Raw genomic sequence first — 18,243 nt, 5'->3', positions numbered from 1 at the left:
ATGGGTCTCCTCTGCAAGCCACGGTTCATCCTCACAGCTCCAACAGGTCTCCATGCAGGCATCCAGGAAACCTGCTACACACTGCCCATGGCCATTTCCAAAACACAAGACTGTGTTGCAAACTCAATGACCCTCTCTTACCTGCATTTCTTATACTCCATAATACCAGGTAAGGTGCCAATTTGTTAATCCAGGGTGGGGAGGAATAAAGCACACTTTGAAGACCAGGACACTCCTTGAGCATTCACGGCCCTTCAAAGAATCTGTATTTTTTTTCTGTTGTCCCAGTGCAGGTCAGCTGGCCCAATCTCAATGGTTGTAATCTCTCAATTATAGCTGAACTTTAGCCATTTAACCCAAAGATTTCTTTTTTTATTATTAGATATGAACATATTTTGTGTGTAAACATCACATGTTGGTACCATCCTTTTCCTCCTCCCTGCCCCTTTTCTGAAAAGGCCTTCCTCATTGGAGATGCAGGCCAACCTCATGGAGATTGCGAGTCATGCATAATGGGGGCAGCCATCAGTTATGAGGGAGAGGCAGTGTCTCTGTGCAAAATTTCCCAACTTGTGGCTCTTAACAATCTTTCTACCCCTTCTTCTGCAAAATTCCCTGAGCCATGCTGGAAGCATTTTAAGTCTACTTCAGTGATGGGCTCTTAGGAGCATAAGGACCTCTGGTTTGGTAGGTGTTGAATGCCCTCAGTATCTTTCTCTGTCACCCTGTGTTGATATGAGCTTAACTAAGAGAGGAGCGTTCTTGCTCATTTCCCCAATTCCTCTGTGGTTTCAGCTGGGGCCAGGGTGGAGGGCACTGGGTTATTTATCTCCTCAGGTCCAGTTCCCATCTGAAAAAGAGAAGCAGATTCTCCAATAGAGGGTGAAGTCAGTGCCCATTTAATGGGATAACCATAATTAATTTAGAGAGAATTAAAAGGGTTTAGACACTCTTATAGTCTAAAGTTAGTGGGAGCTTGACAGTGGAAAGCAGAATCATTATCTGGATATGATTCTGACTTGTTTCCCAGTTCTAGATATGGTTTCCTTTCCTCTAAGTGGATCTGTTAGCCAATCCAAGAGCAGTTGGTTACCCACCATGGCTGTGTGTCACTATTGCTCTTATGTGAACATCACGTCAAGTTGTTTGCTTCTGAGTCACTTCGACTTTGAGTTGCTTGGACAGATGTTGGCCACTTTCCCCCATAGCTCATGTAGTGTCTTCCAGCACTAGATGGGCTGATTATCTGGGGCCTGGTTCTCTCTGTATTCCAACCAGGTCTCTCCATGGTCAGTGCCAATAGTGTTTTGTGTCTTCAGAAGTAGGTCTTACCATTAACCTCTGGTGGGTAATCAAGTGCTCTGACAGAAGTCTGTCTTGTTTGTTTTGGGAGATCTAGTAGGTCTCTCTGGTCAACAGCTCATTTCTGTGCCATATCCCTCTGCTCACACCAGTCCATTTCAATGCAATGCAGCCCTTCACAACTCAGGACACAGGTGTAACAGCAAGCCTCTCACACAAACTGCTTATAACCCAGTCCAGGAAAAGCTCCTTCTCACTCTCATAAGCAAAACCTCACAGTCCATAGTTCTTACTGCATTCAAGTCTTGCAGCTCTGACCAGAATAGTCCATCAAGCTGTACTTACAGCACTGCAAGGCATCTCTTAGGCCAAGATTTCAAATCCTTCCACATTTCTTTTGAAAATCAGCACCAAAAGGCCAAAGCCACACAGTCAGGTGTCTAGCAGCAACCCCATTCCTTTGGTACCAACTATACTGTTGTAGTCAGGTTTGCATTGCTAGCAGAAATCACCCAACTAAGAGCAGATTTGGGGGGAAACAAAAGGTTTATTTTGGCTTACAGGCTCAAGGGGGAAGCCCCATGATGGCAGGGAAAATGATGACATGAGCAGAGGGTGGACATAACCTCCTGGCCAACAGCAGGTGGACAACAGGAACAGGAGAGTGTGCCAAACACTGGCAAGGAGACACTGGCTATAATACCCATAAGCCTGCCTCCAACAATGCACTGTCTCCAGGAGACGTTAATTTCCAAATCTTCATCAGCTGGGGACCTGGCATTCAGAGCACCTAACTTTATGGGGGACACCTGAATCAAAGCACCACACAGCCCAAGCATGTGGAGTCTTCAGTAATAGGGTCTTACTATGTATTTTTTAATTCTATTTTTTCCTTCTTCACTATCCATGACAAAATGACAGTGGCTCTAGTATTTCGCAAGTCTTGTGCAGGTAACAACAGCTCCTGCGAGGTCATGAATGCGTCCCAGAAGTCAACATTACAAAACACTCCTCCTCATCCCCTGGCTGTTACATTCTTTCCGTCCCCTCTTCTCCATGTTCCCTCGAGCCTTGGAGGATGTGATAGAGACGCTTCATGTAGCACGAACCCTCAACAGTCACTTCTCAGCACTTTGGTGAGTGTTGAGTCTAGTGGTCACCACCATCTGTAACTAGAAGCTTCTCTGACCAAAAGCTAGAGTAGCACTAATCTATGGGCATGGACATAAATATTTAGAGGGCAGTTTGATGGGCGCAACATATCCATTTAGACAAGTAGCAGTAGTAGCTTTTCTTTTTCTTCTGCAAATTGGGTAAAAATGTTGGGGGTTGTTGGGCAGCTTTGTCACTATCAGAGATGCATGTGTGCCCTGCACTATGGAGATGAGCAAACCTGGGACAGGGAGGAGAGTGAGTGAAGTGCTTGCCACACAAGCCCAAGGACACAAGCAGGCACACACGTGCATGCACGCCCACACACATAAGAACAGGCAAGCGTGCACACCATGCAGGCACGTGTGCACGCACGTGTGTGTGTGTGTGTGTGTGTGTGTGTGTGTGTGTGTGTGTAGGTGAAAAGTCAGGGCTGTCCTTCCTGGAGTCAGGAGCACTACTGTGCCTCTGACAGCAACAGATGCAGCCTGCTGCGTTCCCGAGTTCCCATTAATAGCAATACCATAGACAGATAGCAACATGGAAGCCACCTGGCCGGTACCTGCAAAAAGAGGGCTCCCCTCGTTTGCTAATTCATGCAGCCCCCTATGCTCTGCAGTGACAAGTGAGGGTGTCGTGTGTGTGCGGAGGGGGCAGAAGCTTCCTGGAAATAACTGAGGCAAGTTGACAAACATTTAGGAACCTCACTTGCCTGACTTGGATTGCTAAAATACATGGCTGAGAAGATAGATTTTTTCCCTCACCTCAGTGACATTGTGTTGAGGACCCCCTCCCACTTTGGGGGGCATCTTGTGCTGGTGTGGTCGACAGGGAAACATCTTACCCACTCCTTCCTTCCTTTCAGGGAGACTTCCCTCCTCCGCTTTCAATCACTCTTTCTAGTTCTCTTTTCTGCATCAGAAAATAGAGAAATTAGCAGTTTGGTGATACCTCGAAGGTAAACACGCAAACTGAGACTTGGCAGGGTGACATTAGTGAGACAGCCCCACCTGGATGAGTATGACGCTTGACATGTCAGCTCCTCTCATCCCTCCAAGTCCCCTGGCAGCAGAGGGAGGCTGGGTGAGGGGTGACGGGGCGCGGATCAACAGGGCTGTGGCTGGGGCGTCCGTTCCTGTCGCGTGCAGCTCTTAAGATGGAGTCTGTCTTGTCATATTGATTCTAGCATTGTCCTGCTGTTTGGACAGTCCATGTAAGTTCATGGTCATAATCATGTGCTTGGAAGGTTACCATCAAGGGCAGATGACAGTCCTTGCTCCCCAGAACCCTCACATGTAGACCAGGACAGCTCAGTCCCTTTTGGGAAAACCAGGAGCTGGAAAGAGCAACGCAGCTAAGATGGGAAAACTTGCCCCAGGGTCTGGACATTCGCAGTAAGACTTCCTTAAGCCAAACATTTCTCATATTTCACTTCACAAAGTGGAGTTTTGTATAGCCTTTCTTTCTTTTTTAATGTTTTTATTTATTATTAGAGACAGAGAGAGGGCGAGAGAGAGAGTGAGAATGGGCACACCAGGACCTAAATCCACTGCCAACGATCTCCAAATGCATGCACCACCATGTGCATCTGGCTTATGTGGGACCTGGAGAATCAAACTGGGGTCCTTAGGCTTCACAGGCATGTGCCTTAACCGCTAAGCCATCTATCCAGCCCCTTTTTGTTTATTTGATAGCAAACAGAGGTATAGAGAAGAGAGACAGACAGGGAAAATGGGCACATCAGGGCCTCCAGCCACTGCAAAGGCATTCCAGATGCACATACCCCTTTGTGCATCTGGCTTTATGTGGGTACTTGGGGAATTGAACCCAGTTCATTACCCAGGACATTGAGCTTTGCAGGCAAGGGCCTTCAATGCTGAGCTATCTCTGGCCCCCTCTTTATTTTTGCAAGGACATAGTACTTGTGTGGTGTGGTGTGTGCGTGTGCATGTGCTGATGTGGTGTCACAGGGGAGAAGAATGTCAGGAATCCTCCTCCCTCACCCACCGGCTTGTTTTTCCTGTGACAGAGTCTCTAACTGACTGTAGGGCTTGCCGTTCCCAAGCCCCAGGAGTCTCCAGACGGTGGTTACAGAAGTGCGTGGCCACACCAGCTATTTGCATAGGATCTGCAGATGGACTGTGGTGGCCCCTCAGATCCTCTGACCTGCCCAGGAAGTGCACTGAATTGCTGAGCCATCTCTCTAAGCCCAGGCTTTCTCAGGGCAAAGCCATGATACTGACTCATGTGTTCCTTAAAATCCCTTCTGGTTGTAGGGAGAGCCCCACTAAGATCTAAGGTCCAGAACTACCAAGCCAGGCTGGCCACATCCTTCCCTTGGGCAGGGAGGTCTTTGGGAGCGGCCTGGTGTGCTCTGGCTCCCAAGTTGGAGCTGGGTTTGGCATTGTTGCTTGAACACACAGCCATTCCATTTCCAGGGGACAGAGGGTGAGAACACCCAGCCTGCCTCGGGAAAGGCTGGTGACAACATCGGAAAAGGGGAAATCCACCCTGGGGAAGGCGGGGTGGGCGGGGGACGGGCGAGGTCAAGCCCAGGGAGAACTCCTGAAGGAAGTGGCTGGCTGCTGCGCTTGGTTCTGATGACTCAGGAGACAGGAAACGATCAACAGGTGAAGCAGTTTGCGTCTAAACCTCACAAAGGAAAATACAGCAGCCGTGCTTAGAATGAGCCCCTTGGACCCGCTCCATCTGAGGCAGTGGTATGGTTGTTGCTGAGATGGGCAGAGCTGCCCGCCAAGACAAAAGAGGAATGTGTCTCTGCACACCCATGGCCTCGGGCATGGCCAGCTTCCCCGTGGGTGGCTTTGTGCTGCCACCAGCGTGGGTAGCTACAGGCTCTGCTTTTAGTGTCAATAACATTTTAAAACTTGTGGGCACGCATTTGCATCTGACGATGCTTGGACACTAGAGATGTAGAGAGAGAAGAGAGAGCCGCAAAGAACTGTGGTCTCACTGGAGTGACCAAGTCACAGTCCGGGCCAGTGAGGGACCAGGCACGAGTGGCCGGGTGCGCATCTTGCTGCCCTGTCTCCTGATGCTCCAGGCCTTGGAGCCCTCACCTGTCAGGAGGGACCCTGTGGCCTCTTAGGGTGACAGCGAGGCTTACGCAGGGCAGCCCAGCAGCCCTCCCGCAGCGGACAGACACCGCCAGTGGAGCCTCTCCCCTTCCCCTTTTTGGAGGATGCTGGCTTTCAAGATAAGGGCAGGAAGTTTGTTAAAGGATGTTGAGCAATCTCCTTGCTGACCTGCTTCTCCTGTCTGCCCACAGGAGCCGTCCTCTGCAGCCCCAGCTAAACATTGTGCTGGTACATCTTAGACATTCTGCTCGACATAACAGTCACTGCCTGCCCTGGGGCCTCGGGCTAAAGGAATTGCTTGTTTGTAGAGGTCTATTTTGACAATATTTGGGTATTCAGGTTGTGCTCTAACTCAGCAGTCATCTTCACACATGATCACGGGACCCGCATGCTGACGACGTGGACCGTCTCTGTGTGGTGCCTGCGACTCAGGACGCCTGGGCCCTGTTCTCACAGTTCGGCTTGAACTATTCTTTGGGTTTCATCAGCTCTTACTCACGTGTGTACCCACATGTTGTCTGGGTCTCCTGGCTCCACCCCAGGCCAGCTTTTCCTCTGTGGCTGAACTCTGCTTTGACCCAGACTGTAACGTCCAGCTGTAGTCCTGTCCCAGAAATGGCTGTGAACCATGGGGTTCTATTTTTACATTAATGCCAGTCCTCCCGGCACCAAAAGGCAGTTGTGGGCATTCCCGTCGTGCCTCCTGAGGTAGTGGAGGCAATGTCCGCTCTTGGCGCCTTTACTTCCTTGGCCCAAAGTAAACACTGTAAATCATTTTTCCCCAGTGTCTTCTGTGACCTGCCTTTTGGTACAGCCACTGACTGTACCAGTCCACTCCTTTCTGTTCCCTAAAAGACCCAGACTCAGCGGACGGTCTCTTCACACGAAGCCTTTCTGGTAGACAGTGTGACTTTCCATAGTGTCACCTACTACAGATAGTGCACAGTGTTGGTCTGTGGTTCACAAATGACTGATGAAACTGTGACAAGCAGTTTCTATAAGCGCAGAGTTAGAGCAAACACCAAACACTCTGTACCCTCTCTACAGTTTATTGTTGGGGGTAAATGCTATTGGTTCCCAGGTGTTAAACTTACGCCCTGTGCCTAAGCTCAGGCACCCGTCCTAGTGGCTTTCCTGGGCCTTTGGGTTTTTCTCCATTGACTCTCCTGCCATTTGAGAACCAGTTTTTTCTCCTTGTGACTTTTATTTCTTTCTTTTTTTAAAATTAATTTATTTATTTTTATTTTTATTTTTTTAATTTTTATTAGCATTTTCCATGATTATAAAAAATATCCCATGTTAATTCCCTTCCCCCCCACTTTCTCCTTTGAAATTCTATTCTCCATCATATTACCTCCCCATCACAATCATTGTACTTACATATATACAATATCAACCTATTAAGTACCCTCCTCCCTTCCTTTCTCTTCCCTTTATGTCTCCTTTTTAACTTACTGGCCTCTGCTACTAAGTATTTTCATTCTCACGCAGAAGCCCAGTCATCTGTAGCTAGGATCCACATATGAGAGAGAACATGTGGTGCTTGGCTTTCTGGGCCTGGGTTACCTCACTTAGTATAATCCTTTCCAGGTCCATCCATTTTTCTGCAAATTGCATAACTTCATTTTTCTTTACCGCTGAGTAGAACTCCATTGTATAAATGTGCCACATCTTCATTATCCACTCATCAGTTGAGGGACATCTAGGCTGGTTCCATTTCCCAGCTATTGTAAATTGAGCAGCAATAAACATGGTTGAGCACGTACTTCTAAGGAAATGAGATGATTACTTCGGATTCTTTTTCTTACCTTATTACTTTGTCTAAGACGTCAGTAAAACGTTAAAGACAGATAGGGAGAGCAGGCATCCTAACTTTGCTCCAGTACTGGAGGGAAAGCATTTAGTCCTTTACCAGTAAGAAGTTACACACTTAACCAAGCAGACTTTTAATTTCTAAGTTGCCAGCACGATTTGGCTGTTACTTTGTTTTATTTATTGATTTGTTGTTTAGCATGTCCTTACATGATCAGTTTATATGTTAATGGGTGATCATGTGTACAGAGGTGCCAGTACATATGCATTATGCGTGGCACACGGAGGCCAGAGTGCACCCTTGCATGTCATCCTTAGGAATACTGTCCACTTCTTTTTGAGAAAGGGTCTCTTACTGACCTGGACCTCAGTAGTTAGGCTCGACTGGCTGGACAGCGAACCTGTCTCCACCTCCCCAGCACGAGGATTGCAGGCACACACCACCATGCCTGCCATTGTATGTGGGTGCTGGGGATGGAACTCTTCACGTGTGCAAAACAAGCACGTTGCTGACTGAGCACCCCCCCCCCCAATACTCTGCTTCTTTGGCTTTAAATCCACCTCATGAGTCAACTTCTAAATTTATCGCCATTTATAATAACTTGTTCTAATTAGCCCTGCATATCCCTGATTGTATTTGGTTTAAAATAACTCACATTGCCAGGTCCGAGATAGAGAGGAATCTGTTTAGTGGAAAACATCATGTTCTGAAGTGGTTATTTTAAAACAGTGGCAACTGAAACCTGAGCCCACCCTTTAGCAACAGAAGTGTACAATCCCAACTAAGCATGCTCTCCACACACAGGTAGAGAGAAGCCTGTTAGCCCTAGTTCGAGGCTGCCTTCTCTACCAACCATCCACAGATGAAAACACTGCAGCTGTGGCCACCAACCGAGGGATGATTAAACAGAACATGGCAGTGAGCTATTTCCACCAAAAAAATTAAAAAAATAATAATGAACCAAATACTAGTACATTCTGTAAGATGGCCGGGCTTAGATCAGTATGTCCAGCGAAAGAAACCCATTGCCAAAGACCACCTATTGTAGGAGCCATGTCGATGAAATGTCTGGAACAGGGGAAGCCAGAGAGACCGAAACCGAAAGTGGGTTAGGGCGGTGAGAGGATGGCGTTGGCGCTAATGGGCCGGTGGTATGCGGTTTCCTTGTGGATGATGAAAATGATCACATGGTGTATTTTACTGAGGGCCATGATATTTCTGAATATAATGTTTCTTTTGCTCTCTCAACAGGCAAATTTTATGATATGTAAATTATATCTAAATAAAGCTGTTTACGAAAAGGAACATAGACAGGGGATATGGCTCAGTGGTAGTGCATTTGCCTTGTGTGCATTAGGCCCTGGGTTTAAGCCCCTGCACTGAGAAAGAAAAGTAAAAGAGCATGAGAGCTGGGGAAGCTTCAGTTGACCAAGTGTTTGCCATGCAAAGCCTGACAGCCTGCGTTCAGATCCCAGTGCCCACGTGAAAGCTGGGCAGGGCAGCACCGGCCTGTCGTCCCAGCACTGGGGAGATGGAGACTGCTGGAGGCAGTTTGGGAATGGATGCCTGCGGGGGAGCTGCGTTGTTAGAGAGGGCAGGCTCGGGGTGTCACCGCCAGCTCCCCTGCCAGTGTTTGGCTTACTCTCCTGCTGCTGTTGTCCAACTGGTGTTGGCCAGGAGGTGATGTCCAGTCGCCGTTCATGCCACGTTTTCCCCCACCATCAGAGCTTCCCCTTGAGTCTGTGAGCCAAAATAAACCCTTTCCTCCCACAAGCTGCTTTTGATCAGGTGCTTTATGCCCACAGTGAGAAAAAAACTAAGGTGGAGAGCAGTTGAGGAAGACAACCTGATGTTGACCTATGGCCTCCACGTGCACGTGCACACACACACACACACACGTCTCTCCCACACATAAACATTCATACTTTCATATTTACACATACACGTCCCTTCCACACATAAACATCCACTCTTACACAGACACTTCCCTCCCACACATAAACATTCATACCTTCATATTTATACACACATATGTCCCTCCCACACATAAACATTCACACTTTCACACTTGCACACACACTCTCAACATGCGCATTCAAAGAAGGAGAAAGAGAAGACGAGAGCTCAGTCAGTGCTCAGGCTGGGCAGTGTGGCGCTGGGCAGTGGGCTGAGAGGGTTGCTCCCAGCTGTGCCCTGAAAGACCATCTCCAGGGAAGGAAGACAGGGCTGAAGGAACTTTTGATGCACTTCGTCAGACTGAAGTGGGGTCTGGAAGGTGGACACTGACCACTTTTGGTCTCAGGAAGCTACATCCTGCCATCAACTAGCCACCAGAAATCACAGGAGGGCTTTGGGGAGGACATGGTTGGAAGCCTGTGAGTACAGCAAAAAGAAGGGACCACCACAGGTGTTCAGAAGCCCCTGAGTGATGAAGTGGGGACCAGCGCTGCAGAGGTGCTGGGCTGAGCGAACGGCCTGGCCACCAGACACCTAACGCTTTTTCTTCTCTTCTTTTTCAGACTATAGCCCTCGGTTTCCCTTGGTGAGTACCAAACTTTCTAAAAATTATTTCTTATGTATGATTAATTGGCTTAACAATGAGTGGGATTTAATTGTTAGAGGAGGCTTATCTTGTCAAGAAAGCAGGTACATATGGTCAGTGAGTGACATTCACATCTGTGACTTAATTGTTCAAACAGGTTCACATCCTACTTTCGTTACTTTTTTTTTCCTTTTTGGAATTAACAATTTGGCTGAGCTGCTTAGGATCCCAAAGTGCATTGTTGAAATCAGAATTTCTGTATGCTTTTCTTTCTCTGAATTGTTTCTTTTACAAGGGCCCTGCCTTATCTCCCTGGCACACATTTGACACACATTGGAGCACACAGTGGCACTTAGTCACACCAGGGGTGGTTACCTCGTAAATTGATCTGCCACAGTGGCGGAAGCTGCCAAAGGGAGCTCTCTGGATCGTGTTCTCGGTAAAAGTGTGTCGCCACGCTGCTGTGTGTCCTCTGCCCTTTGGGTACGAGACAGCAGCAAAACCCATGGCTTTGGTGGCCTTAGAAAAAATAAAACTTTAAATACCATAGCTGACTTTTGTTTGTTTGTTTGTTTTGTTTTTGGTTTTTGAGGTAGGGTCTCACTCTGGCCCAGGCTGACCTGGAATTCACGATGGAGTCTCATGGTGGCCTCGAACTCACGGCAGTCCTCCTACCTCTGCCTCCTGAGTGCTGGGATTGAAGGCGTGCGCCACCACGACTGGCGACTTTTTGCTTTTTGACACAGGGTCTGACTGTGTTGCCCCTGCCAGCCTTCAAACTCCTGATCCTTCTGCCTCAGTCTCTTGAGTGCTGGGATTTCCAACCTGCACCACCACCCTCAGCTTCATAGTCTTTTTAGTCTACTTCATCTTGTTGAGTTTCCTAAAGGAAACAGAGCAGGGCATGTAGATTTCTTGAGTGGCTGCAGTGTGGGAATAGACAGCCCAGCAATGCTGCTGTGTGCTGTGCCCTGGTGACCCTCGTGAGGCAGGCTGCTAGCATGTGCTGGTTCCTAAATGCACAACCTCCTTTGAAACACCTTTGCTAGCCCTGTGTGATGGCACATACCTGTAACCCCAGCACTTGGGAGGTGGAGACTGGGGGATCAGGAGTTCAAGGCTAGCCTGTGACTCAAACAAAAACAACAACAAACAAACAAACAGACAAAAGAAACCTTTACAGTATTCCATAATTATTTTAAGGTCAATAGATTGGTTCCTTTGCCTGGTTGCCCTCCTTTAGACAAGGGCATGAACGTTTATGGTGGCCTCAAAGGTGTGTTAGTTTCCTGGCTATTTCTTCCTATTTTGATGAGGTCTTTTACAGATGATCAATAATGTATCAGACTAGGGAGAAGGCAGCCTTCATTTGCTACTTGGTTAATGAATTTTATCATCTGTGTTTTCTGTTGCCTTTTGGAGGTCATCGCTTCTGAATGTGTACTGCACTTGGGTAAATGTTCACATAGGATAAAGAAGAGGACTGTCACTGGAATAATTTTCATAGATAACAATTCAGTTAAGCTAGTGGTCACTCAATTGCTTGTAGTCTTGGACTCCTAAGTCAGAGTGTTGGCTTTATGTTGGTGTGAGCACATGTTAAAGATAATCCTCATCAAAGAGCCGTGGATGGGGCTGGGGAGATGACTCAGTCGATAAAGTAGTTGCTTGTAAACCCTGCAGGCATTGGTTCAAATCCCCAATACCCACATAAAGCCAGGTGCACAAATTGATGAATGCATTTGGAGTTCATTTGCAGTGGCAGGAAGCCCTGGCGTGCCCATTCTCTCTCTCTCAAATCAATAATTTAAAAAATTTAAGAATATATCTGGTTATTTCTTTCCATGTGCCCACTGTGCTGGGATGAAGTGTTCCAGGGTCAGGCCCAGATTCATCTTCTTCCTGAATACAGAACGCAGACTCTGGTTTGTGACACACGTGTGACCATTGTGCCTCTCTGCTCTCTGCTCAGTGTGGCCCAGAGTCCCCAGCCCCTTGGCCAGTGCCAGTGCCCTCAGTGAGTCAGCAGCTCTCCAGCCCAGGGCTTCTGTAGCAGGTGCTCGCCTGACTCCTTAGCCCTCAGCCCTGTCTCTCTGGAAGTCTGTGTTTCCAGCACGGGTCCGTGGTGGCTAAGCGGCTCCCCTCAGCACCTCCTGTCTTCCTGGCCCCAGCTTCGCCTCTGCTTCAGTTTACCATTAGGGTTAAATGTGCCTGACCTCAGTAATCCTTCTCTTTAACACGAGGAGTGGGTATTTGAGAGGATGGGCCATCCACTTGTGATAACTTACGCTGTCCCCACTGGGAGTCTGCCCACTGGACTTCAGAGTAGACTCCCAAGTGGTCATATAGCCTACTGCAATTTCTTTATTTATTCATGTGTTCGTTCATCATTCGTTTTTTTTTTTTTTTCTTGTTGTTGTTGTTTTGTTTTCTTTTGGAGGCAGGCTCCCCTTTCGCCCAGGCTGACTTGGAACTCGCTCTGTAGCTCAGGCGTGCTGCGGTGTCAGTGGTCCCCGACCTCCGCCTCCCCAGGGCTGGGATTTCAGGTGTGCGCCGCCACGCCTCCTCTGACCCTCTGTGTTCCCACTGGCAAACGTCTGAGGCTCCCCCTAGAGCTCTGAGAAGGAAGATGATTCCTGACTTCCAGCACTAGGAACTGGCTGTTAAGTCAAGGAGAGCTCCCAGCTCTGGCTCTCTGTGCCTCCCGGGGATGAAGTCTCTCACTGAACCTGGAGCTTCCCTTTTTTGGTCAGGCCAGTGATTCTCCTGTCTCCACCCCACTCAGGGCTGGAGTTACAGGGATACGGAGCCACACCTGGAGCTTTAATTTTTGCATGGGTGTTAGGGATGGACCCCAGGCTCTCGTGTTTGCACAGCAAGAGTGCTTACCCGCTGGGCCGTTCCTGGGGTGCTCATTCCCACACTCATTTGGGACAGGCCCCTCTCTGATGCCTCCTCTCCAGTAGGCTTTTCCACACAATTGAGTCTTCTCTCCTGCCTGTTGTTCTGTCCTATGCCGGTGTAAATGGTTGCTACAGAAGGAAAATACTCGGTCATTTTACAGTTTAAGTTGCTGGGCCTGTTCTTTGTCCGGAGCTGGTGACATGGCTGCACTGAGCTGAGGTGTGGCTGCAGCAGCTAGGTGACAGAGGTCAGCAGAACGGGAGCTGCGTGCTGGCCTTGGCAATGGTGGGGAGTGGGAAGGGAAGGTGGCTCCAGGCCTCCCAGTGTCTGGGAGCATTCTGGATCCCATGGCATCCACCACAACACTGACAAGTTCCTTCCCCCTCAGGAAACTTGTTGGAGGGGGAGCGCTCTGGGAACGGAGCGTGACTCATGAGCTTCCATTCCCATCCCCGGGGAGGTTCCACCATTTCCTAGAAGTGCCTCCCAGAAGAGGCTAGTAGGTAACCGTGGTCACAGCGCAAGGCAGGCCGTCCTGCCAGTCACCCTTTCCACGTGGAGGAAAGAGGAACTCCCATCTCCCATATAGACCCCGGTCCCACCTCTGCACCAGCGGCAGACTCGCTCAGAGCTGGGATTCTTCTCCGTGTCTGCGTTCATCTGACAGGCAAACATGGGCTCTCCAAAGCCAGGCTGGCTCCCACGTGCCCTCGCTCTTGAACTAGAGGTAAAGAGGGTCCCTGAGGGGAGCCTGTGGGTTGTTTCGGATTGGCGTCATGCTTGTCTTGCATATAATTTCTAAAGTCCCCAGAATTAGATTAGCAGGATTATGGAGGCCTCCCCTAAGTGAGAATTGGCGAGCACCTCAGTTAACTTCATCCAGCTCTGCGATGGAAATCTGGATTTGTCTTGGGAAGCCAGCCGTGGCTAATCCTCCTGCAGTGCCCAGGACCTGGCAAGAGAGGAGCTGTTTCTTTGGGCCTGAAGGGCTGTCACACTGCCTGCATCAAAGGCGGAGTTCCTCTTCCCAGGGAAACCCCAGGGATGGCAGAGGTCCTAGCCTGGCTGGGTGACCAGGCAACGTCCACCTATTATTGGCCGGGAATTTCCGACTTTTATTATGAAAAACACCCTCTTGATCATCCTCCACCACTGGGTTTGTAAAGTGGCAATTTAATCAAAACTCATGGGGAGCTGGAGAGAGGGCTCGGGGTTAAAGGTGCTCCAGGTTGGATTCCCTGGTCCTCACCTAAAGCCAGACATGCAAAGTGGTGCATGTGCCTGCGTTTCATACGCAGTGGCAGGAGGCTTATCCTTTTTCTCCCTTTCTCTCTCTCAAATGAATGAATAACATTTTATTTATTATTTATTTATTTTGGTGTTTTGAGGTTGGGTCTCACTTTAGCCCAGGCTGACCTGGAATTCTTGTGTATTCTCAGGTTGGCATTGAACTCATGGCAATCCTTCTACCTCTGCCTCCCGAGTGCTGGGATGAAAGACAAGTGCCACCACGCTTGGCCTTAAAATTTTTTTAAACATTTTAAACCAGGCGTGATGACTCACACCTTCTATTCCAGGTAGGAGGATCGCTGTGAGTTCAAGGCCACCGTGACATGACATAGTGAATTCCAGGTCAGCCTTGGTAGAAGCAAGACCCTACCTTGAACCCCCCCCCAAAAAAAAACAGTTTCCCAGCGAAAGTATGAGGTACTTGGAGCAGGACGGGGGCCAGGTCATTTGGATGCCTGTCTTGGGTGTCCTGTACGGTTTTCCAGTCATAGCAGCCAACAGTGTGGAAGCAGGTGGTATTGGCAGCAGCAGACATACCCGTGCTTGGGGGTGGCATCACTTATGATGTGAGAAGGAAGACAAGCAATTTTTAAGTCCTTTTAGGGATGTGAGTTACAGGGAGATTTCTCAGACCTGCTGAACTAACTAGTGAATTGGGGGCAAAGTCAGGTGTCAAATGTGGGTACAGGGCCTGAGGAAGGAACGCAATCTCAAAGGTGTCTTTATCGCCTGTGGGTGTCCCATACCAGTCAGGACTTCAAGTGACGGGATATTGGATGGCATCATTTCACAACTTGCCAATGCGAAGCGACAATTTAGAACTCGTTCTTGTGGGGGTACTATAAGGAATTTAAAATGTTGGGAGAGCCGGGCATGGTGGCACATGCCTTTAATGCCAACACTCGGGAAGCAGAGGTAGGAAGATCGCCATGATTTTGAGGCCACCCTGAGACTACATAGTGAATTCCAGGTCAGCCTGGGCTAGAGTAAGACCCTACCTCAAAAAATCACACACACACACACACACACACACACACACACACACACACACGTTAGGAGAAAGGGTCCCTGTGGGACTATGGAACATTGAGGTGACATGTAATGGGTTCTCTGAATGGTGGTTCTATTATGCTTGTGGGACAGAAGTGAGAAGCAAAGGGAAACTCAGGTTGGTGTCATTTTGTGACGAGGGCTCATGGAATCCAAACAACTTTTTAAACATGGGGGTGGTATTGGGCTATTGAATGAATCCCAGCCAACTCCACCAGGACTGATCTGCCATCAGAAAGGGTGCAGACGAGCTAGGTGTGAAGACACACACCTATAATCCCAGAGCTTGGGAGGCTGAGGCAGGAGGAGTGCTGTTAGTTCAAGGCCAGCAGGGCTACATAGTGAATTCCAGACCATTCGTGGCAACAGTGAGACCCTGTATCAACCAGAAAGGGGGAGAGAGAGAGAGATAGAGAGAGAGAGAGAGAGAGAGAGAGAGAGAGAGAGAGAAGGAAGGTCTGGATGAGACTGGGGAAATGATTCCATGGGTAAAGGGTTTGCCACTCAGATGTAAAGCAGTGAGTTCGGATCCAAGCATCAATGCAAAAGCTGGGTGTGGTGGCATGTGCCTGGGATCCCATTACTGGGGAGGAGGAGGCAGGAGACTCCCTAGGGCTGGCTGAGAGCCCTATGTTCCACGAGGGATCCTGTCTCACACTGAGGTAGAAAGCACCCACGGCCAATACCTGACGTCCTCAGCCTCCACATGCACCTGCATGCCCATGTGTGCCACACACGAATGAACACACACATGCAAAACAAAAGGCAGAGCTGGCGTAGGTTTCACGTCTGAGCGGGCACGCCTGTTAAAGCTGCCCTGTTCCCACGTGGCTGCTGAAGCTGGGCTTTTCAGTGCATCAGGTTGATGGAAATGATTCTTGGGAAACAAGGGTTCATCTAGTTCCTGTTGTGCCAGATAAATGTCCCATGCTTCAAGTACAAATTGCTTTTACAATGAGACGCATGCATATGTACATGTGTTTACATGTACAGTTTACAACACACACTGACATGTATGATCTCATTTGAGCCCCATTCATGCTCCAGAACAACCTGGGCATGCCGGGTCACCTCTGCCTTAAAGATGAGAAAGTGGACCAGGCTGGTGGGAGATCAGAGAATCATGGAGGCTTGCTGGCCAGGCAGCCAGAAACCAGCAGCTCTAGGTTTAGCGAGAGACTCTGATTTCAGGCAACGAAGCAGAAGGGCAAGAGGGGAGGACGCGCAGTGTCCTGTGGCTTCCGCGTGCTACACGTGGGATGTGCATCTGCACACACATGCGTATGCAGAGAGAAATCGCCCCAGCCAGCTTCCGTAACGGCCTGCCAGAGTGAGGGTCAGACTTGCCAAAAGGAAAATTTTCTATTCTGAAAACTGTTATTTTATAGTTATGCACGACATAGAGAGCATTGACAAATAAAAGCCCCATGGCGGAGGGTGAATTATTAAGTTTCTGGACAATGTTATGCTCATGGAGTTGACCTTGGGCAGTGTTCCTAGCCCGTTAGCCGTGTTATCTTCTGACCAAGTTCGGTTTCTAATCTTGCCAGGTTACTTCCTTCACAGCCCTGAGCTGGCCCACTGCCTTACTGGATGGTTATCAGGTGTCCCCTGCAGGCTCTGCATTGTACAAACCAAGGGGCAGATGCCAGTTTTGTTTTTAGGAAAATCTGGCCTATAAGGCTAATGTATGAAGGCTTTCTCTGGCCAGCATGCATGTGCTGTGCTCAGGAGCCCAGGGTCGCTTTGGGTAGATGTAGTTTCATTCTACAAAGCCAAAGTACTTTCAGTTGTCATATCTCCACCCTGAGCCACACCTTTCTATATCTTGCATGTGTGTGTGCATGTGCATGTGTGTGCATGTGTGTGTACATGTGTGTGTGTATCTGGAAGTCAGAGGACAATGAAGGATCTATGTTCTTTTCCCATCTGCTTTGAGCCCAGGTCTTTTGGTTGTCACTGAGAGCTTCATTGCCTGGGCATCTTGCACACTGGTCATCTTACCACTGGGTTAAACTCCTGTGAACCCTCTTCCGGTCCACAGTGTTCTTCTCCGTGGGACCATCCATAAGCACCATGGGGTCAGCCTTTGTGGAGGGGCAAGGCCCCCGAGTACACGTTCCCACCCTGTGGCTTTTACATTCTTTCTGCCTCCTCTTCCGCAGCGTTCCCTCAGCCTCGAAGGGCGTGTGATAAGTCTCCTTTGAGTGTTGAGCCCCGGCAGCCTCTGTTTTCTGTTTGATGGGTCCTGAGTCTCCTCGGTGCATCTCCCCGGAGAAGGGTCTTTTGCTGCTGCCAGTGAACACCCGTCAGTCTCAAGGCTTTTCATTCTCCTGGATCCACCTCCCGTTGTCCTAGACACATCTGCCACTCTGCATCAGGCTTTACCTGGATGCCAAGGAGAATCTAACTCAGGTTGGCAGGTTTGTCAAGCAAGCAACTTTAATGCTGAGCCATCTCTCCAGCCCCTGGGTGCGGTGTTGTTTGTTTGTATTGCAGAGTCTCACTGTAGCCCCCATTGACCTGGGACTCACTGTGTAGTCTAGGTTGCCCTTAAACTCCCAGTAATCCTCCTACCTCAGCCTCCTGAGTGCTGGGATCATAGGTGTAAGCTACTACCGTGCCTGGCTTTTGAATGCTGGTTTTTAAAATAAAGCTTGTGGTATCTGGATTTGCGTTGATGACAGAGGTCACAGAAGACAGTGACTGACGTGTATAAACTGTGATTGTGGCCCAAATGCCCGTCCCCTTCCAGAGCCAGATTTTTGGTTTTGTTGTTGTTGGTTTTGGCTTTTTTGTTTGTTTATTTTCATTTATTTGAGAGCAACAGAGAGATAGAGAATGGGCACACCAGGGCCTCCAGCCACTGCAAACGAACTCCAGACACATGCGTCCCCTTGTGCATCTGGCTAACGAGGGTCCTGGCGAATCAAGCCTTGAACCGGGGTCCTTAGGCTTCACAGGCAAGCACTCAACCGCTAAGCCATCTCTCCAGCCCAGAGCAGGTTTTATGTCTCGTCACACACTTGCTGGTACTGTCTGCTTGCACAAGACACCATTATGCCGTCCCTGCCCTTCCCTCTCCCCAACCT

At 49.0% G+C, this 18,243-nt stretch overlaps 1 protein-coding gene across 3 annotated transcripts in view; it reads left to right on the top strand.

Moving 5' to 3' along the window:
* The window catches only part of Ptpre (protein tyrosine phosphatase receptor type E), a 187,117-nt gene that overhangs the window by 70,166 nt on the left and 98,708 nt on the right, over positions 1-18,243 (top strand). For 2 of the 3 annotated variants that reach the window (XM_045141642.1, XM_045141643.1), the window contains exon 2: positions 9,885-9,907. The gene's annotated coding sequence lies outside the window, so the exon portion shown is untranslated. Of the gene's footprint in view, positions 1-9,722; positions 9,741-9,884; positions 9,908-18,243 lie in introns of those variants that run through there. The other variant, XM_045141644.1, reaches the window with a different exon arrangement.

Source organism: Jaculus jaculus, chromosome 1 (assembly GCF_020740685.1).
Source record: "Jaculus jaculus isolate mJacJac1 chromosome 1, mJacJac1.mat.Y.cur, whole genome shotgun sequence".
Lineage (NCBI taxonomy): Eukaryota > Metazoa > Chordata > Mammalia > Rodentia > Dipodidae > Jaculus > Jaculus jaculus.
Note: the sequence above shows the minus strand (reverse complement) of the source record. Positions and strands in the feature narration are given on the sequence as shown.